At 36.8% G+C, this 23817-nt stretch overlaps 1 long non-coding RNA gene across 1 annotated transcript; it reads left to right on the forward strand.

Annotated features, from left to right (window-relative positions):
• Positions 1–683: 683 nt before the first annotated feature.
• On the forward strand, positions 684–22369 carry LOC119079773. Its single transcript, XR_005088222.1, has 3 exons — positions 684–808; positions 8664–8673; positions 22335–22369. It is a non-coding gene; the product is annotated as an uncharacterized LOC119079773 (long non-coding RNA).
• Positions 22370–23817: the final 1448 nt, after the last annotated feature.

Consider the following 23817-nt stretch of genomic DNA (forward strand, 5'->3'; position numbering starts at 1 on the left):
GGCCAATTCTGAATTTCTCCGTGCTCTTATGAAGTTTTATACATGAAGTAGCATTTTTGTACACATATCGAATTGTGTTGGAGTACCTTGAGTCTACTCTACATTCGTCTAATGCGTCCAATATCGACCATGTTTCCACTGAATCGAAAGCTTTTTCGAAGTCTATGAATAGCAAGACTATATCGATGTTGTATTCACGACACTTCTCAATAAGCGTTCTCATCACCTGCAAATGGTCGTTTGTGCTGAAACCAGATCTGAAAGCAGCTTGTTCAACAGGTTGGTAGAAGTCGAACTTGTTAGTGTTCCTCTTCGTAATGATTTTCATAAACAACTTGTAGAGTGTTGACAATAGGCTTATGGGTCGGTAATTTTCCAGCTTTGTTATGTCTCCTTTTTTATGCAGCAATGTAATTACCGCATTTTCCCAGGCTTCTGGTACTTCTTCCCATTGGAGACATTGATTAAACAAAGCCGTGATTGCCTTTAATAAGGAGTCTCCACCCAGTTTAATGGCTTCCACTGGAACACCATCTTCTCCGGGAGACTTTTTGTTTTTCATCTCGGCTACTGCGGCCTTGACTTCATCAACAGTTATGTCGGGCATATCCTCCGATCCCACGTTTCTTATTATTGGTCTATCTTCGGTTTCTTCCGTTGGGCTCTGTTTTTTCTAAGACATTACAGAAAAAAAATTGGGGGGAACGGGCCTCGTTTGGGAGCTAGGCCTCCTCGAAGTTCCCATATAAGCCCCATATAAGAACACCTTTAAGTGGGTGTGTGTGGATTTCTATGGTAGAACAAATTTGTTCGCTTTTGGTAAGCTCTTTTTTTAATTTTTCAAAATGTTTTAAATTTTTCAAATTTTTCAATTTGTTTTTTAATTTTTCCAAATGTTTTAAATTTTTTTAATTTTTTAAAATTTTGAAGAATTTAAAATTTTTCAAAATTTTCAAAAATTTCATTTTTTTTAAAATATTTTATTTTTTTTTAATTTTTCAAAATTTGAAAAATTTTCAAATTTTTTTATGAAAAGCATTTTAAAGGAAAATGAGATAATCATCAAGATTTTTATGGATTTATTTTTTTAGGTATTCATGAGTAATTTTGTAATTAATAAAGTGTGCAACGGTTATTGCTTTTTGGGAAAAAGTGTGATCGCGAAATTTCGCGTTTTCGGATGGAAGATATAGAGGATATAAATTGCGACCAAATAACATAACAGAAAGTCAAACCAAACTTCCAAAACAACTGATATCAGTCAAAAATACTCAAAGAGTGACGCAAGTCCCTGGTCATACTTCCAAAACAACTGATATCGCTGTAGGTGACGCATTCTGCGCTTGTACGCAAAAATTGTCAAAGCAAAAATTAAGGCAAAAAAATTCTAGAAGAAAAATTTTACCAAAAAAATTTAGCGTAAGTATGCCCAGGGACTTGCGTCACTTTTACTCTTTGAGGATTTTTGACTGATTTCCTTTACACTTTTAGATGTTCCCAAAAACTTTAAGCAATTTATCTAATATGTTTACACATTTAAAAATCACGAATTAAGCACAAAATTTAACAGAAATATTCTCACATCACAACTGAATCTAATTGACACAAGAATAAAGAATGCGCGAAAAATACCACGCGAACAGTTGTTTCTGACATTTGAATTTTGGCTGCTCATTACCGTACCATTGAAAAATGTAACTAGCAGCTACAATTTAGGGTTTCCATTTGTCCTCTTTTTAGAGGACATGTCCTCCTTTTTCGTCTAATTCTTCTTTTTTGTAAAAATTCTAAGAACATCACTTTTTTCACACAACGTCTTCTTTTGTCTTCTTTTTTTTAAATATTGTTAAATTTTAGCAAAACTTAACAGATGTGGTCAAATTTTACGGAAAAAATTTCGCTGCGCAGCTATTTCTAAAGCTACATAGTTTCTACAGCATTCGAATGATATAGTTGACTAGTCCTCGCAGTCAAAAATTCGACTCCATATTTAGGAATTAAGGAAGCTTTAGCATTATGATTGGGAATTTTTATGTTTTTATATGCATAAAATAAGGAGTAAACCAGAAGTATTAAAAAAAGAAATTAAGTTGAAATCGAGTCATATTCTAGCAGCAATTTAAAAATGCAACTAAATTGGTGTGAAATAGGCAGATTGTAGGAAATTCGTGAGAAACGGAAAGGTTTTAGAAAATTTTCCTACATTGGTCAGAAACAGTCAGATTTCAGAAAATGTGCCTAGAACAGGCCTAGATTTGTAAATTATTAAGAAACACGTTTCTTATTTTTTAGATTTTTACTTCGAAACAAAAATGGAGTATAGAAAAAAACTTATGAATTTCTTCTGAGATAAGTGCATGTTAGTAGCTTACAGTTCAAGAACTCCAAGTAAAGTTAGGGATCGTCGATAAATCCCGTCAGCTGTGTGGGGGTGGGAGGGAGTTTATTAAAAGTGGCACAGAAAGAGACAGGGGAGGGTGGTATTTTGCTTTATGTGTACGTTCTCCATTTTTTTTACAAATAGTTGAGAAAAAATCTGAAAAAAAAATCTTGCAGCATCATTTCGTAAAAAAATTGTTTGTATATTAAAATTATCATTCGTTTCACCCTAATAATATTTTAAATTACTACTTGTTACGTTACTCTCTCGCAACGAACGTATTTAATTTCTCTCATTTCTTTTCAATACAATTCATTTTATTGATGATCGAATTTTTGGCAGGTGAAGTTGTTCTGATTGAAGAAAATATATTTTTTTTGATTTTTTTTTAATTTTCTGTTTTTTGCTAAAAGCTGACGGCCACTGGGGATGAGTGGGTTGATGTAGTAAGACAAGGTAAGACAGAGGGTGGGTGGGTATCGAAAAATTGGTGAAAATAGCTGACGGGATTTATGGACGATCCCTTAGCAAAAAAAGTAAAAGAATCACTTTTCTGGAAAATAATGAAGGTTTTTATAAAAAAAAGGAAAAAAAAGGTCATGTTTACAATTGGTAGGTACTGAAACCTCGGATTCGCCTCAAACCAAATGAAATTTTAATTTTAACTTTTCTCACTAATTATTTGAATATCTATTGGTCCACATAGAATAATAAAAGAGCTAAGACTCTATATTTGTCCTCTTTTCGTCCTCTTTTTCGAATTAAAAGGCGTCCTCTTTTTGTCCTCTTTTTTCTTACAAAATGTCCTCTTTTAGAATTTTCAAAAATGGCAACCCTACTACAATTCGAATGCATCAGGATTTCGCGATATTACTTTATAATTTCACAATTAAATATGAGGATATTGTTTGTATTTCAGAATAAAATGTCAACAATTCTTGCAAAGTGTTAGCATCGCATAAAATGTGTACATTTATGTTCTCGACTTTTTAACTTCTCGATTGAATTTTTTATGGTGCGAATGTGAGTCTCTTATCAACACTCTACAAGTTGTTCATGAAAATAGTTACGAAGAGGAACACCAAGAAGCTCGACTTCTACCAACCTGTTGAACAAGCTGCATTTAGATCAGGATTCAGCACAAACGACCACTTACATGTGATGAGAACGCTAATTGAGAAATGCAATGAATACAAGATTGCTGTGGTCTTGATATTCATAGACTTTGAAAAAGCTTTTGATTCAGTGGAAACATGGACTCATTAGACGAGTGCAGAGTAGACTCAAGATACTCCAACACAATTCGATATGTGTACAAAAATGCTACTTCATGTATAAAACTTCATAAGAGCACGGAGAAATTCAGAATTGGTCGAGGTGTACGACAGGGTGACACCATATCACCTAAGTTATTCACATCGATTCTGGAGAGTGTTTTTAAGAAATTAGACTGGAGTGAAATGGGTATCAACATAAATGGAGAGTACCTGAGTAATCTCCGTTTCGCAGATGACATCTCCCTGATGGCAGCTGATGTAGATCAGGCGCAAATTATGTTGCAGCAGCTGAATGAGGAGTCAAACAAAGTCGACCTCAAGATGAATTTGTCAAAAACGAAAATCATGACAAACATTGACGACGACAGAGACATTAAAATCGGTGATACTGTCATTGAACGAGTCGACAGTTATGTGTACCTTGGTCACAAATTGAAGTTGGATCTAGACAACCAAACTGCAGAAATAAAACGTAGAATTGGTCTTGCATGGGCAGCGTTCGGAAAACTCAGGCTAATTTTCAAAAGCAAAATGAACAATAGTCTGAAACGTAAAGTGTTCGATACGTGTGTCCTTCCTGTGCTCACATATGGAGCGGAAACGTTAACGTTAACAAAAGCTTCCGAAAATAAATTAAGAGTGGCACAAAGAGCTATGGAACGAAGTATGCTTGGAATTACGCTCAGAGATAGAATGACAAATCAATGGATTCGACAACAAACAAAAGTCGTTGATGTCATGGAAAGAATAGCATCTTTAAAATGGAGCTGGGCGATTTGTTCCACCTTCACGTAATGGTAGCGACTCTTTAGATTTCTACTATTGCAATGATTGCTTGAACGGAGTTCCGGTCGGGACTTAGTAGCACATTATATTTTGGTATATTTAGTCATGGGCGCACATTAGCATAGCTACAGTTAAGATAAAGAGTTAAAAGTGACAATAAATGTCAGTGTTCCATGGATTTTTTTTGTAAGTATAATTTCTAGTATAATTCTATGATTTTGAGGACTTATGACTGGTTATTTGGGTTCTCTTCTGGACTTTTGAGATTATTGAGTTGGACTCTTCAGGACTTCAGGACTTTGAGAAATTTTCTAGTTAGTTTTGGATCCTTTTTAGATTTTCGGGATTGTTGAGGTTGTTGTAGGCCCACCATCTTTCCAGTAAAAGCATTTTCCCTCGTTGAACAAATAACACTGTTCCATATTCCATTCACGACCTATTTTGGGGATGGCTGATTTATATCTTGTTTCCGAATTTGGAGCATAAATGCATCTCATCATCATGCGTGTGACAGTACGCTGTAAATGTGCATCACAGTTATTGGCAGTCATCGGTGTTATTATCCGAGATATAGTTACTTGAATTCAATAAAGATAGATATGATTGGTTGGCTAATAATTTTATTAAATCTCTTATCTCTCTTCTTACATATTTCATACATTCTTACATTTCTGTCGAATATAGAATCTACGAAACTAGAACAAAGATCTTTTTTTATGTTAGTACCACATTTTGCAACTCTCCCGCAACTCTTTTGCAAACTCTGTTGCAACTCTTTATTTTTGGCACATGCAACTCTTTTTTTCGACGTGCAACCCTTTATTTATTTACATTAGGTATCCACTCTTTGCCTAAAATAAACAAATAAACAAATAAATTGCCGGAGGCAATATCGACAGCCCCGTAAGAAGTCAAATTTCATAAATTCCTTCGTTTTGCTTAGATTGATTGGGCATGGTGGGGCGACAGTGTAAGCTTTTTCGTTATAACATGACAAGAAACGTTTAACAGACGGATATTATAAGCGTACATGCTTTTTACGCACAGCAAAAGCAATATAGACAGTGCCACTTTTAGCTTTTGGGCGCCATCGGGCAATTGGAAAAATAGGCGCCAATTTAGTAAAGCTAATTTTTTTTAAGGACCTCGGTCTCCATTTTCTTTTGCTCCACTTCGGGCGCCACGGGCATTTGCCCATTTGGCATATATGGAAAAGGCGGCACTGAATATAGAAGAGAAGAAAAGCAATATAATGATATTCACACCCACAGCAGTTAATTAATAATTTTATTGAAATAATTTAAAAATCGTTGATCGTTGAAAAAGAATTATTCGGAACGATGGAAGTAATACTTTATCACACTTGACACAATTAACCTCATGAAACTATATGAAAATGAAACCATAATTGCGAGAAAGAAGAAGAAACGAGCCATCAGAACAGTCGGAGCGTTTGCTGCGACTGAGCCCCGTACAAACCCGTATATCTATTGCGTACGTGACCCTATTGCGTCTGTCACCCTACTTTGACCGTAAACCTATTGCGCCGGTTAATGTAGTTAAAGTAAAATTATTATGGAATGTGTACATCTTAGAAATTGCGCATAGCGCAATTACGAAGCCCCGTACGACGTTCCTTTCAAATGAAACAAAAATTTCAAATAGCCCTAAAATTTTAATTTATTGAGTATAAATACACATAGGGCCCTAGTACCGGCCTTAGTCCGAGGACCCAAATTTATTTTTTTTTTTCAACTACATTCTATTCGGCCTTCGATTACCTTCTAAATTAAACAAAAATTACGACAAACGGATGAAATTTACGCGAGTTGTATGTAAAATACACATAGGGCCCTAGTACCAGCCTTAGTCCGAGAACCCAAATTTTTTTTTTTCGACTACATTCTATTCGGCCGTTGATTACCCTCCAAATGAAACAAAAAATACGGAAAACGGATGAAATTTGCTCGAGTTCTATGTAAAATACACATAGGGCCCTAGTAGCGGCCTTAGTCCGAGGACCCAAATTTTTTTTTTTCAACAACATTCTATTCGGCCTTTGATTACCTTCCAAATGAAACAAAAATTACGAAAAACGGATGAAATTTGCTCGAGTTATATGTAAAATACGCATAGGGCCCTAGTAGCGGCCTTAGTCCGAGGACCCAAATTTAATTTTTGTTTCAACAACATTCTATTCGGCTTTTGATTACCTTCCAAATGACACAAAAATTACGAAAAACGAATGAAATCTACTTGAGTTCTATGTAAAATACACATAGGGCCCTAGTAGTGGCCTTAGTCCAAGGCCCAAATTTAATTTTTTTTTTCAACAACATTCTATTCGGCTTTTGATAACCTTCCAAATGACACAAAAATTACGAAAAACGAATGAAATTTACTTGAGTTCTATGTAAAATACACATATGGCCCTAGTAGCGGCCTTAGTCCGAGGACCCAAATTTAATTTTTTTTTTCAACAACATTCTATTCGGCCTTTGATTACCTTCCAAATGACACAAAAATTACGAAAAACGAATGAAATTTACTCGAGTTCAATGTAAAATACACATAGGGCCCTAGTAGCTTTTCACTTCTAAGGCCCTAACTCACGGTCCACTCACCCGATTTTAAAAAACTTTTTTTTCCTGGATTGGTATTGACAATACCTATCATTTGCCGTGTCATTTACATTCGTTTGTCCATCGTTTATTTTGCCATAAATATCACCAAAAGACCTTAAATCTTTCAGGAAAAAAAAAATTGAAATCGGATTTGATTTACTCAAGATATCGACGTGACGGACAGACGGACAGACGGCCCAAATTTTTATTGCGGATTCGTCATCTATGAACATAGGCAAACACTTTGCCCTTACCGTCTGCTTCGAATTCCATCAATTACACACGGCATCGTAATCCTATAAGCCTCTTCGTACTTCGTACGGGGCTAAAAACGTATAGTAAAGAGACTGAAGCGTTTGTGTGTTACGTATAAACATACACCGTTCATTTGGTGCTATGTGTATATTTCTAAATGCCGTCGTCTTTGGTTATGGGCACATTTTTAAGAATTGAACCAAGTTCAACCAAGTCACAGCCGAATTGAACCTGAGCGATTCGGCTGTGACTTGGTTGAACAAACTGAACCTGTGACTGTGATCTAATTGACATTACTGATTTACTGATTTCGTGATTGTGAATGTAAATTGACTGGATTCTTGTCTCAATCTTGTAATTAATTTTTATTTTTATTTTCGTACTTATCAAATGTAAGACTTATTGTAAAAGGAAACGCCATACGCTGAATAAAATAAATAAATTTAAGAATTGAAACTTTAACACCTCTGCCTACCTCCGCTATCAACATCTTTAACGGTTGGAAACGGATTTGTTCCACAGTTTTTCCAGCTCTATCCATCCCCGAAAATTTTGGCCGTCCACGTCCTCCAACATAACTCGTCAGTTCGCTCATGGTAAATAAAACTCTGTAAAATCATCTATCAACGGACGCCTGAGTTTCTATGGCGAACGAATAAAACTCGCTGAAGACGATAGAGCGTGAAAAACTGTAGAACAAATCCGTTTCCGTCCGTTAAAAAAAATCCTAGCGGAAATCGTCGTAGAATATGTGTTTAAAAATGCAAACCTCCCTCCGCCTCTTGCAATAGTGTTGCATAAGTAGTTAACTGCGATCAAATTTGCAACAGTTTGAGGAAATAGAGGAAGAATCAATCTAAAGCCTGAAACAACGATAATAACTTTGTGTGGATGCAAATTTTTTGAAAAAGGAGCTTCATCTTTTGGTGCCAAAATATATAAAGTAAAAATATATTCGATAGCCATTTAGTGTACTCTGAGAAAAGTCAATAGTCATAAAATTTGTGATTTCTTAACACACTTTTTGAACTTTTTGAAAAACTCCAGCTGCTATAGAAACTTTATACATTTTGGCACCGAAAGATGAAGCTAATTTTCTAAAAGGTTCGCATTCATACAAAGTTATCATCAAAGATGAATTTTACTTCTCAGAACAGAGTGTAGATTGCTCTTAACTAACTTAGTCGCGATAAACTGATATGAGCAATTCTTTGAATAAAGTGCCTAGCAGGGTTAGCGTGAAAGAGGGCGCCCATAGGAACTAAAGCTTATCATGATACATCATTCGAAAGGTGTTCGACTGTAACTACTTTTAATAGAGTATGAAACTCCAAAATGTAGTTAGAGTGGAGTTATAGATGAAAATGTGAATTTTCTTTTTCAATTATTTCTCTCCAGCGTGTTGACGTGAAAATCTAAAAAAAACTCAAAAAATGTTTGGATTCCAATTTAAAGGTGAAAAAATTCAGAGAAAAATTCGGTGCAACGTGGGCTTGTTGGGAGGGCTCAAAGGTCGTTACTCGGCCCTAAGTGTTTTTTGCACATAAATCGAGTAAATCTCATCCGATTTTGCTAGATTTAGTTTTTTATGGAAGGTAATTGAATACCGAAAAGAACGTGGCGAAAAAAGTTTCAAAGGGCCCTTGGACCAAGGTCGCTACTCGGCCCTAAGTGTTTTTTGCACATAAATCGAGTTAATCTCATCCGATTTTGCTAGTTTTTGTTTCATTTGAGAGATAATTGAATGCCGAATAGAATGATGGCAAAAAAAAGTTTCAAATTTGGGCCCTTGGATTAAGGCCGCTACTCGGCCCTCAGTGCTTTTTGCTGATAAATCGAGTAAATCTCAACCGATTTTGCTAGTTTTTGTTTCATTTGAGAGGTAATTGAATACCCAATGGAAAGTTGCCAAAAAATTTTGGGTTTCTAAAATAATGTCGTGAATTGTTGGTTTTATTTGAGAGGTACTTCGTACGGGCTTTCGTAATTGCGCTATGCGCAATTTTAAAAATGAACACTTTCAGTAAATTTGACCATGCCCAACTTGACTTGCATTTTGGTAACAGACGCATTAGAGGGCTGTAGACATATTAGGGTTCCGGGCTTATTAGGGCTACGGACGTATTATGGTTACGGACGAAATAGGATTACGGGTCGTACGGGGCTAAGTCGCAGCAAACGCTCCGACTGTTCTGATGCCTTGTTTTTTCTAAATTGTAATTAAATCGACAAAAATGCATGTATATCATCTGTTGAAACATTTATACGTGAACAAAAGTCTGATATTTTTATACGCATTTATTTTAAAAGATTGATTATCATCTTCATCCGGTCATCATATAAAATTGTGATGGTTCAAAAATGATTTCGAAAAAGTCTATCTCACCAAATGTTTCTCTTCTTCTTCTTCTTTTTCAGCCTGTTTCTATCCACTGCTGGATGTAGGCCTCTCCAACTTCTTTCCATTTCGTACGATCCATTGCCATTTGCTGCCAGTTTGTACCTGCAATATTCTTAATTCCGTTTGTCCATCTCTCTGGTGGTCTACCTATAGCTCGTCTTTTATATGGTCGCCAGTTCATGATCTTTTTGGTCCAACGTTCGTCTGTCCTTCTTGCAATATGTCCCGCCCAGCTCCATTTCAGAGATGCTATTCTTTCCATGACATCAACGACCCTGGTTTGTTGTCGAATCCATTGATTCGTCATTCTGTCTCTGAGTGTTATTCCAAGCATACTCCGTTCCATGGCTCTTTGTGTCACTCTCAATTTATCTTCGGATGCTTTTGTTAAAGTTAACGTTTCCGCTCCATAAGTGAGCACTGGAAGGACACAAGTGTCGAAAACTTTGCGTTTCAGACTATTATTCATTTTGCTTTTGAAAATTAGTCTGAGTTTTCCGAACGCTGCCCATGCAAGACCAATCCTACGTCTTATTTCTGCAGTTTGGTTGTCCAGACCTAACTTCAGTTTATGTCCTAGATATACATAGCTGTCGACTCGTTCAATGACAGTGTCACCAATTTTGATTTCTCTATCGTCCCCGATGTTGGTCATGACTTTTGTTTTCGATAAGTTCATCTTGAGGCCAACTTTGCTCGCCTCTTCACTTAACTGTTGTAGCATAAGCTGAGCCTGACCTAGATTCGCTGCTATCGGTACAATGTCATCAGCGAAGCGGAGATTGCTCAAGTACTCTCCATTTATCTTTAATCCCATTTTACTCCAGTTTAACTTCCTAAAAATACTCTGCAGAATCGCCGTGAATAATTTCGGTGAAATGGTGTCACCCTGCCTTACACCTCGGCCAATTCTGAATTTCTCCGTGCTCTTATGAAGTTTTATACATGAAGTAGCATTTTTGTACACATATCGAATTGTGTTGGAGTACCTTGAGTCTACTCTACATTCGTCTAATGCGTCCAATATCGACCATGTTTCCACTGAATCGAAAGCTTTTTCGAAGTCTATGAATAGCAAGACTATGTCGATGTTGTATTCACGACACTTCTCAATAAGCGTTCTCATCACCTGCAAATGGTCGTTTGTGCTGAAACCAGATCTGAAAGCAGCTTGTTCAACAGGTTGGTAGAAGTCGAACTTGTTAGTGTTCCTCTTCGTAATGATTTTCATAAACAACTTGTAGAGTGTTGACAAATGTTTACTACAATAAATTATTCTAGCTTTTTTTCGTTAACCCATTGTTTAGCGATGAAAGCGAAGGTACTTATTATTTCGTAAAGAGACGTACTGTTTTCAGTGACGTTTTATTAGATAATCAAACAAAAGTATTAGGCACCTGCTGGATTCAGATCAGGTTCAGGTAATTTCTAAACCTGACCTGGACTTGACCTGACCTGATATGAAAATGACCTGATCTGACCTGACCAGAGTTTGATAAAGGAATAATTTAGTAATTTTCATGAATCACAATCTTTTTAACCTGACTGACTGACGCCAAGTATGATGATTGCTGATTTCAAAAATTGAATAAACAATCGTTGATAGCAAAGCTATCGAACCAAAGACTTCGTTCAAAAGCGTTCTTGTTCAATAAACAGAACTGAAATCATTCTTCCCTTGCCCTGAATGTCATAGTGGAAACACTTTCTTATTCTTGAAGAGAAAAGAAAGGGTGACACTCTAGAAATTCAATGATATTCCCAGCCTTCCAATTCTCTGTTATCACAGCCGCAGCGGTAGCAGATGCGGGACTCAGTTTCACACCCCTACAAAACACCGCAAAGTAAATCCGGGAACAAATCACCCATAGGTTAACTTTTTACATTTTCCATTTATATCACAATCAAAAAAAAAATTACGTACATATCAATCTACTCGTCCATACGAGTTCAACGAGTTATCACACGCTACATTCGACAGTAAAAAGCCGGTGAAAACTCAATTTCAAATTAATGAATTTGTATGGAACTTGATGATTTCTCCAAATGGCGGCCATCTTGGATTTTCGTATTTTCAATATATTTCCGTTAACATGACATGTAGAGACTTCGGGTAAAGTGTCTGTTATAGAAATTGGTTGTAGGATTACCCTTTCTAGTGATTCTAGAAAAATTACGGCCATATTGGATTTTCGCATTTTCAATATATTCACGTCAAAATGACATGTAGAGACTTCGGGTAAAGTGTCACTTATAGAGACTTCGGGTAAAGTGTCACATTTAGAGATTGGTTGGTGGATTAACATTTTCAGAGTTTCTAGAAAAATGGTTGCCATCTTAGAATTGACATCTTAGACATGATTGATTGGTAGTTTAATTTTTCTGGGATCACAGGAATCCACTAAAAACAAAAAAAGCTGCCAAAACGACTGATATCCCAAAAACATTTAACAGGAATAGGTGACACAGTTTCAACAGTTTATCTTCCAAAACACCTGATATCACCCAAAAACCTTAACAGGAATAGGTGACACAGTTCCGGAAGGTGAACTTCCAAAACACTTGATATTGGCTTTGTTTCGGTGACGCATTCTGCTAAACGCAAGAAATTTCAAACAAAAAAGTTTAAAAAAATAATTTCTCAAAAAAAAATCTGTAGATGTTGAAATTACTCTCAGGAAAATATGAAAATAAACGAGTCCTACAAGAACAACATTCATAAAGAAGAAAGCCGAATCGTCTGCCACCTGGTGCCGCAGATTTTTTTTTGGGAAATTATCTTTGTTAACTTTAAGTGTTTTGGAAGTTCACCTTCTAGAACTGTGTCACCTATTCCTGTAAAGGTTTTTGGGGGATCTGATTTACGTTGGCGTTGACATATTTTCCCGAGGGGGCAACTACTTCGGAAAACGGGCGCCATGAGTTTGTGACTTTGTATGGAGCTGAAAGTCACGCTTAGCCAGTGACTTTGACTTTACGTGTATTTGTATTGTGACTTTTTTGGACCGTTCGCCATGACTTTCCGGAGCTGTTTCCACCTCGTATTTTCCATATCACAATATCACGTCTGCACATTAAAATACAGTAGACAACATGCATGTGATTGTAGTCAGTCTCATGGAAACATACTTTCCATTATTTACCTGTCTTTTTTTAGAAATACCCATAGGGGTTTAGAGTGTCAAGGTGTTTAGAACAAGGGTAAGAAGTAAATTGTGAATTGACGTTGCGAAATAAAGTCAAAAGCAATCAAAAGCAATTAAAATCGATTTGTCATAGTCAAGTCATTCCCTTAGGTACCTAAAGACACCATTTCGACCCGATGGTCTAAAAACTCACTATTTCGCTTCCGTGACAATTCCCGTCAGACGAGCCGACTTTTTATCAGCTCGTATGGGGCAAAATTTTGGTAAACAAAAGAAATACGTAAAACCGTATGGGACAACGTATGGGACGACAGGAAGTCGTATAGGGCATCTGCCCCATACGCCGTACAGAACTCGGCGCGCCTGATTCCCGTGTCGGTAAATACGTGATCATATGCAAACTTTAACTCAGAAAAATCTTTTAAACAACAAAATTAAATCACTTAAACACTTCACTAACATATATAGAAGTAGTGTTTCGATCCTCAGCGCTTAAAACCGTTACTTTCGTTACTGGTATACTTGTATATATATCGAATTTTCGATCAGATTTCGAGATAAATTTATTGTTAATTAAAGAAGCTAATAGTTTCCTCCAGGTCAGGTGTGATCAGGTCAGGTTATAACAGGTTTGAGCTAGTTTCAGGTCAGGTCATTTTATTTAAGGTCAAATCAGGTTTCAGGTATTTCAGGTCATGTTTCCAGGTTGACATGACCTGTTCCGAGCCTTAATTGGAGTTTGAACACTTTAAATGTATTTGGTAAATTTATGTAAAAATCAAACGAGAAAATGTGGAAAACTTCCATCAAATTGATATTAAAAGTCACAAATAAAGAACAGTGCAATTTTGTTTACAACTCAACACAATAAAAGCCATCCCGCCGATAAAAGTGGACTTTCAGATTTATATTATACACCGAACGAAGATAGCGAAAAACGAATAAACGAAAAAAAGGAGAATAACTCGACCTTTTAAACGAAAAACTTGGCAAATGCAATAAAATAAAATAAAATTTCTTTTGCATATTTTATTTCCTTCCCATAAAAACCCATAAAAGAAAAATGTGCAACCTTATGTACCGCATATACATATAATGTATAAACTTATCGAAAACAATATAATTCCAAATCCAAAGCATGATTTTAATTAAAATAAAAAATTTTCATTTTTTTTCATTTTTATAACATTTGATAATTTTGAAAATAAATTCATTCTTTATTGCTTTTATTTTACTTTGCAATTCATACAATGTTCGTTTTATGTGATGATATTCGTAAATTTTTACTCACAGGTTGCATCGTGCTAGAATTAGCAAGGCTTCCGGTAGGTTTTTGTAAGTGTCCGCTAGTCTAAGTGTATAACATCAAATTGAATAACACCCAGTACCATTAGCCGTAGTATAACAAAGAGACTATTAGCACCAGGCCGAATTAACGCATGGGCTAAGTGGGCTTAGCCAACGGCGCTGGAGAAATAAGGGCGCTGAGAAAATAGAATGACAAAACGATTTTCTGAAGTACAAATAGCAAAAAATATAGTGTAATTTCTTTATTCTCTGAAGTTTTGTCGTGCAAAATTGCAGAATTTTCGAGCTCACTTCACTCGTGAATCATCTTCTTTTTTCATACTTAAACAAGGCATCAGAACAGTCGGAGCGTTTGCTGCGACTTAGCCCCGTACGACCCGTAATCCTATTTCGTCCGTAACCATAATACGTCCGTAGCCGTAATACGCCCGGAACCCTAATACGTCTACAACCCTCTAATGCGTATGTTACCAAAATGCAAGTCAAGTTGGGCATGGTCAAATTTACTGAAATTGTTCATTTTTAAAATTGCGCATGGCGCAATTACGAAAGCCCGTACGAAGTACCTCTCAAATAAAACCAACAATTTACGACATTATTTTAGAAACCCAAAATTTTTTGCCAACTTTCCATTGGGTATTCAATTACCTCTCAAATAAAACAAAAATTAGCAAAATCGGATGATATTTACTCGATTTACGTGCAAAAAACACTTAGGGCCGAGTAACGGCCTTAGTCCAAGGGCCCAAATTTAAAACTTTTTTTGCCATCATTCTGTTCGGCATTCAATTATCTCTCAAATGAAACAAAACTAGCAAAATCGGATGAGATTTACTCGATTTATGTGCAAAAAACACTTAGGGCCGAGTAGAGGCCTTAGTCCAAGAGACCAAATTTGAAATTTTTTTCGCCACGTTCTTTTCGGTATTCAATTATCTCTCAAACGAAACAAAAACTAGCAAAATCGGATGAGATTTACTCGATTTATGTGCAAAAAACACTTAGGGCCACGTAGCGGCCTTAGTCCAAGGGCCCTAATTTCAAACTTTTTTCGTCACGTTCTTTTCGGTATTCAATTACCTTCCATAAAAAACTAAAACTAGCAAAATCGGATGAGATTTACTCGATTTATGTGCAAAAAACACTTAGGGCCGCGTAACGACCTTTGAGCCCTCCCAACAAGCCCACGTTGCATCTTACCCAAAAACAATGTTCAGCAACTTTGTTCTACTCGTCAATACCTTTCATTTGATGTATCACAAGCAGCTATTGCGTGCGTATTTCGGTAGATATCGTCGAAAGACTGAAAAACACCTATAGGGCCCTAGCTCTGGAGGGGCCGACCCTACCATGCCCATTTTCGAACTTGACCTTACTTTTGTCGATACCAATCGGGGAAAAAAGAATTTTGAAAAAAGGTTGTGATTTACTCAAGCCGAATAGAATGATGGCAAAAAAAGTTTTAAATGTGGGCCCTTGGACTAAGGCCGCTACTCGGCCCTAAGTGTTTTTTGCACATAAATCGAGTAAATATCATCCGATTTTGCTAATTTTTGTGTTATTTGAGAGGTAATTGAATACCCAATGGAAAGTTTGCAAAAAATTTTGGGTTTCTAAAATATTGTCGTAAATTGTTGGTTTTATTTGAGAGGTACTTCGTACGGGCTTAAGTAATTGCGCTATGCGCAATTTAAAAAATGAACACTTTCAGTAAATTTGACCATGCCCAACTTGACTTGCATTTTGGTAACAGACGCATTAGAGGGTTGTAGACGTATTAGGGTTCCGGGCGTATTACGGCTACGGACTTATTATGGTTACGGACGAAATAGGATTACGGGTCGTACGGGGCTAAGTCGCAGCAAACACTCCGACTGTTCTAATGCCTTGTTTTTATTGCGGATTCGTCATCTATGAACATAACCAAATGCTTTGACCTTACTATCTGCTTCCAATTCGACGTGTTACAAACGGCATATTAATCTTATAAGCCCCCAGTACTTCGTACGGGGATAAAAATGTCCGTCTGTCCGTCTGTCCGTGACCCCTCTAGCTTGAGTAAATCACAACCTTTTTTCAAAATTCTTTTTTTCCCCGATTGGTATCGTCAAAAGTAAGGTCTAGTTCGAAAATGGGCATGGTAGGGTCGGCCCTTCCAGAGCTAGTGCCCTATAGGTGTTTTTCAGTCTTTCGACGATATCTACCGAAACACGCACGCAATAGCTGCTTGTGATATATCGAATGAAAGGTATTGACGAGTAGAACAACGTTGCTGAACTTCATTTTTAGGTAAGATGCAACGCGGGCTTGTTGGGAGGGCTCAAAGGTCGTTACTCTACCCTAAGTATTTTTTGCACATAAATCGAGTAAATTTCATCCGATTTTGCTAGTTTTTGTTTCATTTCAGAGATAATTGAATGCCGAATAGAAAAGTGGCAAAAAATTTTTTAAATTTGGGCCCTTGGAGTAAGGCCGCTACTCGGCCCTAAGTGTTTTTTGCACATAAATCGAGTAAATATGATCCGATTTTGCTAATTTTTGTTTTATTTGAGAGGTAATTGAATACCCAATGGAAAGTTGGCAAAAAATTTTGGGTTTCTAAAATAATGTCGTAAATTGTTGGTTTTATTTGAGAGGTACTTCGTACGGGCTTTCGTTATTGCGCTATGAGCAATTTTAAAAATGAACACTTTCAGTAAATTTGACCATGCCCAACTTGACTTGCATTTTGGTAACAGACGCATTAGAGGGTTGTAGACGTATTAGGGTTCCGGGCGTATTACTTGTTTGGTCTACAAGATGGTGAATTCTCGGACGAAGCACAATTTTCAATTTCATACAAACGCAAATGTGCACGGAAGGTCAACCAGACGTGATTCTATGATCCATAACTTCAACGTTTATTCGGCAATGGCTACTGACTTTGATGCACCGAAGTGGCTCTCATGCTAGCAATCGACGAGTTTAACCGTGTTGACAGTGTGACGCGGCATTCGACTTCCTTTAAGACATTTCGCACTAAAGTTAAGTTAAAAGTGATGCAGGAGAGCGTTGTTTATGACTCGATATCACCTTTTGTGTTTGTTAATTGATCTGTGATATTTTTCTGCAGATAGTTTCTCAGCCGATTTTCTGTGATATCTTTTTTTTTGGTTTTATAACTTTTTCTATTGAATTTATTATTATTATTATTATTGAATGATTTCTTAATTTAATTTATTTTGGACGAATGGTTATCCGAATTTAAAAAAAAAAAAAATTTTGTGTTTACACTTGCTTAAGCCTAATATTTAGACGAGGATTTATTTATTTTCTTATTTATTTTCAATTTACCCTATTGTGCTTAACCCACTTGATTTATGAATGTTTGTTATACATTGTGTTCCACGCAGAAATAATGGAATGATAAATAAATGGTTTATTAAAAAGAATGCTCATATACTCATACCTTCAAAACATTCAAATTATATGTAAACTATTAGGTGGCCCTAATTCGTTTACAACTCTTGTTTTCCGCGTGAAACTCACTTGCAACTTTTTTTTCATTCACCTCTTTGCCACTCAATTTCTTCGGATGCAACTCTTTCACATTTCATTTGCAACGCTTTCGCACCTCATTTGCAATTCTTTTGCAGCTCTTTCTTTAACCCAACATTTTACTCAGTGTGATTGTCCATGTTACAGAGGCTTTACATTTTACTACACATGCATGTACGTACTGCGTACACAATGAATATATGTTGTAACTTATGGACTTTATTATTGTTTATTGTTATTTGAAAATTTTAGTTTCAATTTTATTATTATTCGCAATATGTGCTCGAGATGAACATAAATATTGTAAAGTAATAAAATTTAATTTGTCATTTTATGCAACAAAAATTCTTTAAATTGAATATAAATGTTGTTTGTGTATCGCGCGGGCATATATGTTTTTCTTGGCGTTATAAAGTGTATTATGGACAAAAATATTGAATATGTTTCGGCTGAGTAGCAGCGCTATACACAATCAATGAAAAATATTGTATGTCGCTAACAAGAACGGGCAGATTTTGAAATTGTATAAATTGAAGAGAAAGAAAATGAATTTTAATTGGAATGCTTGTTGTGTGTGTGCGCGCCTCATTCATAGCTTTTAGCCCCGTACGAAGTACAAAGGGGGTTTATAGGATTACGGTGTCGTGTGGAGTTGATGGAATTCGAAGCAGTTGGTAAGGGCAAAGTGTTTACCTATGTTCATAGATGACGAATCTGCAATAAAAATTGTGTATGTAGATATTCGGGCATATTCGGGTCGGCCCTTCGTGAAATAGGGCTGCATAAGAGTTTTAAGGTCTTCTGGAGATATCTCCGTCAAAATAAACCAGGATTTTTTTTTTTAAATTCGGGTGAGGGGACCGTGAGTTATGGCCCTAGAAGTGAAAGGTTACTCGGCCCTAAGTTTATTTTGCATATAACTCGAGTAAATTTCATCCGATTTTCCTAATTTTTGTTTCATTTGGAAGGTAATTGTAGCATGCTAGATTGAATGTGTTCATAATAATTTTACTCTGACTACGTTTACGGGCGCAACAGATGTACTAGGGTCACGTACGCAATAGATATACGGGTTCGTACGGGGCTCAGTCGCATCAACCGCTCCGACTGTTCTGATGGCTCGTTTTTCTGCTGTCACTGAAAAATTTATTTAGAAGTTGAACATGCTTCTGTAGGAGTGGAATGCTGATTAATAAAAGTTTTCAGATTATTTAGTGGAGCCGCAAGGTAATTAATTGTATTATACTTGAGCAGTAAGCATGATTTAATCAATCGGAATAGAGGTGAGCGGGCTACCCGATGATAGCCAAAAAACGCGGCTCGACCCGCACCCGAACCCGAGTCAATTTTAACGGTCTTCTGGCTATTTGGGTTTTTAAAATTCAATTCGGGTCGGGTTAGGGGCTGGGGTTCTAAATTTTAATTTCAAACCCAACCTGAATTAAATTTGTCTACGTAAAATCTCTGCGTCGAAGAGCCTATTTCTTTTTTTACAAGAAATTCAGAATACTGTATCAAACGCTTACAGCTTCGACGATCCTCGCATTTGTGACGCATTTGTTTTTCCGTTTAAGCGTGACCACCACCGTACCGATATCAGTCCTTTTGTAAGTGGAACTTGCGTCACATTTCCATTGTAAGTAGTTTTTGGGCAATATCAGTTGTTTTGTTAATGTTCTATATTGGGCTGGCAACACTGCAACAGTCAACAAGTGTTTTTTTTCTGTGTATGAAATTAGTTATACTTTTTGTAGTTAGTTATGACTATAGAAACGTTTCTGTTGACTTAATCTCGACTATGAAGTAGTGCCACTGTTGCCGGTAAAGTTGGAGTTCATTATCATCCGATAAACCAACGTTTTCGTGCGGCTAATGATACGGCGCTCGTCATAACCTCACACTGTGTACTATACGTATATCAGTGAAAGACAGTGACAGCTGAAGCCACCAGAAGTTTACGACGAATATTTTGAGACATTTGGAAGGCTTAGCGAGTTTGGTACTATTCTTAGTGGTGTGTCACTGCCAGGACTCTTAGTTGCTTTGCCTCACTCGCCTGCTTTACTCTTCGACCATTTAATGGTCTGAAAGTTTGCTCCCTGATGTAGCTAGGTCCTATTTTACTTCTAACTGAGTACAATGATCCGGACTATTCATAGAGGTTAAGCTTTCGTGCTGGAGAGTGGACAAGGCCTACGGATGGTGTTACGAAGCTGAGAGATGCTAGTTTGTCCCTGCTTTTATTTTGATTCCTTGCACAGACAACATACACTCGATCAATGTACGAGTTATCTAGCAAAGGTATTATATTGCCATATTGCCGCCGATTCGGGTTGTCGTGCTATTCAGTTGTGTCATCGTCTAGACACGCTGTCATTTCACTTTTTGGACCGAAGGCCAGCGTCTAAAAGGTGGCTCGTTCGTCAGTCTAATTTGGTAGTAAGGGCTTTTGTGCTGAATAGTGGGAAAGTTTGAAGGTAGGCCTTTTGGTGGCACACTGTGTTGGTATTTCAGTGATTTCTCGTAGGAACTCCATTCCAGAGGTCAAATGAGGAAGAATAGCGAAAAAAGTTTTTCTTTCCACCAAGTCACAAACTCAAAAATGTTACTCCAAATATGTTAAATCATCCGCTTCGCGTCGCTCCCTGGACGTTTTCACAACTGACAATATACACATTTTTTTTTCGGGGTTTGTACAAAAAAATTATTTTAAATGCGACAAAAAAGACTGCTCACAATTATGGCGCAGCCGGTAAAAAAACGATCTTTTCTCAAAAATTAAAAACTACAGTAGATAAATATCATCGATCTTCTTCTTCCCTAATGTTCCCAAAATACAAGCAGCGTTACCACGTTGAATCGCAATCGAAATTCTTTGCAGAAGGTACTCTTTCGATTTTACCTCACCCGTTGCCTTTTTCATTAAAGAGCCCAATTTATCAATAAATTTCTTTGTTTCCGGACCCATGCAACCTAAAGTCTCGAAAGCAAGTGGGGTTAGAAAATAGTTTTGTTTCAAAGAAATGTAATGGTTATGGCCGCACAAATCACAGATCTGGGAAAAAAGAAACATACGATCTGAAATAACATAAGCCGAAAAGAAAAGAGAGCTAAAAAAGTAATAGAGAATGTTGTTTTTTCGGTACTAAATTTAATGATAGCATGTGACGTTTTTAGTACTCTAGGATGAAAACAAGGCATCAGAACAGTCGGAGCGTTTGCTGCGACTTAGCCCCGTACGACCCGTAATCCTATTTCGTCCGTAACCATAATACGTCCGTAGCCGTAATACGCCCGGAACCCTAATACGTCTACAACCCTCTAATGCGTCTGTTACCAAAATGCAAGTCAAATTGGGCATGGTCAAATTTACTGAAAGCGTTCATTTTTAAAATTGCGCATAGCGCAATTACGAAAGCCCGTACGAAGTACCTCTCAAATAAAACCAACAATTTACGACATTATTTTAGAAACCCAAAATTTTTTGCCAACTTTCCATTGGGTGTTCAATTACCTCTCAAATAAAACAAAAATTAGCAAAATCGGATGATATTTCGTCGATTTATGTTCAAAAAACACTTAGAGTCGAGTAGCGGCCTTAGTCCAAGGGCCCAAATTTAAAACTTTTTTTGCCACCATTCTATTCGGCATTCAATTATCTCTCAAATGAAACAAAAACTTGCAAAATCGGATGAGATTTACTCGATTTATTTGCAAAAAACACTTAGAGCCGAGTAGTGGCCTTAGTCCAAGGGCCCAAATTTGAAACTTTTTAGCCCCGTACGAAGTACTGGGGGCTTATAAGATTAATATGCCGTTTGTAACACGTCGAATTGGAAGCAGACAGTAAGGGCAAAGCATTTGGTTATGTTAATAGATGACAAATCCGCAATAAAAACAAGGCATCAGAACAGTCGGAGCGTTTGCTGCGACTTAGCCCCGTACGACCCGTAATCCTATTTCGTCCGTAACCATAATACGTCCGTAGCCGTAATTCGCCCAGAACCCTAATACGTCTACAACCCTCCAATGCGTCTGTTACCAAAATGCAAGTCAAGTTAAGCATGGTCAAATTTACTGAAAGTGTTCATTTTTAAAATTGCGCTTAGCGCAATTACGAAAGCCCGTACGCAGTACCTCTCAAATAAAACCAACAATTTACGACATTATTTTAGAAACCCAAAATTTTTTGCCAACTTTCCATTGGGTATTCAATTACCTCTCAAATGAAACAAAAACTAGCAAAATCGGATGAGATTTATTCGATTTATGTGCAAAAAACACTGAGGGCCGAGTAGAACAAAAGTAAGGTCAAGTTCGAAAATGGGCATGGTAGGGTCGGCCCTTCCAGAGCTAGGGCCCTATAGGTGTTTTTCAGTCTTTCGACGATATCTACCGAAATACGCACGCAATAGCTGCTTGTGATATATCAAATGAAAGGTATTGACGAGTAGAACAAAGTTGCTGAAGATCGTTTTCGGGTAAGATGCAACGCGGGCTTGTTGGGAGGGCTCAAAGGTCGTTACTCGGCCCTAAGTGTTTTTTGAACATAAATCGAGTAAATCTCATCCGATTTTGCTAGATTTAGTTTTTTATGGAAGGTAATTGAATACCGAAGAGAACGTGTCGAAAAAACTTTCAAATTTGGACCCTTGGACTAAGGCCCTAAGTATTTTTTGCACATAAATCGAATAAATCTCATTCGATTTTGCTAGTTTTTGTTTCATTTGATAGATAATTGAATGCCGAATAGAATGATGGCAAAAAAAGTTTTAAATTTGGGCACTTGGACAAAGGCCGCTACTCGGCCCTAAGTGTTTTTTGCACGTAAATCGAGTAAATATCATCCGATTTTGCTAATTTTTGTTTTATTTGATAGGTAATTAAATACCCAATGGAAAGTTGGCAAAAAATTTTGGGTTTCTAAAATAATATCGTAAATTGTTGGTATCATTTGAGAGGTACTTCGTACGGGCTTTCGTAATTGCGCTATGCGCAATTTTAAAAATGAACACTTTCAGTAAATTTGACCATGTCCAACTTGACTTACATTTTGGTAACAGACGCATTAGAGAGTTGTAGACGTATTAGGGTTCCGGGCGTATTACGGCTACGGACGTATTATGATTACGGACGAAATAGGATTACGGGTCGTACGGTGCTAAGTCGCAGCAAACGCTCCGACTGTTCTGATGCCTTGTTTTATTGCGAATTCGTTATCTACGAACATAGAAAAATGCTTTGCCCTTACCGTCTGCTTCCAATTCAACATGTTACAAACGGCATATTAATCTTATAAGCTCCCAGTACTTCATACGGAGCTAAAAAATTACTAAGCTTTCCACTTATAACCTTCTTGAAAATAGTTAGGTTTCCTCAAGATCTGCCACTTGTGATGCAATTTTTTGGAGTTCAATTTTCTTTGTTGAAAAACTGACATCCAACTGAGATGGAGGGAATATTACATGAGCTAATAGTAGGTGTGGGGTTTTGAAAAATACAATTGCTAAAAGTTTCTTATGTGCAGAATGAGCACCAGCTGAATATCGCCAGCTGGTGTACAAACAAAAACACTTTGAATTGTATACAATTCAAAGAACATAGCTAACGCCGACCCGTACGAAACACCTATTCGAGTCAAAAGTCTTTAATGTGAAAATCTTCATTTCTCTTTCTTCATTTTCTTCTCTACTTTAAAATCACTTACATTATCCACTCTTTGCCTTGTTATCATATACAAATAAATTGCCGGAGGCAATATAGACAGCCCCGTACGAAGTCAACTTTCATAAATTCCTATTTAAACAGCTATATACCGCTATATTTACCTATATTTCACTATAAATAAACATTCCACAAATGAATTTGCTATTATATAGCTCTACATGCCTGTATATTGCTCAATATAGGTGAATATAGATATATATAGATGTCCATATATGGAATGCCTGAAACACCCCCCCACATAACCAATTACTTCTCTGATAACAGAAACTCTCTAAGTACCATTTTTCCCAAGATATTTCAACTTTACTAAAATCCAATATGGCCGCCGGAAGCCATTTTGTTAGGAGACCTGAAATAGTTCTAACGATTCACATTT

This window comes from Bradysia coprophila, unplaced genomic scaffold, assembly GCF_014529535.1.
Source record: "Bradysia coprophila strain Holo2 unplaced genomic scaffold, BU_Bcop_v1 contig_333, whole genome shotgun sequence".
Taxonomy (NCBI): Eukaryota; Metazoa; Arthropoda; class Insecta; order Diptera; family Sciaridae; genus Bradysia; species Bradysia coprophila.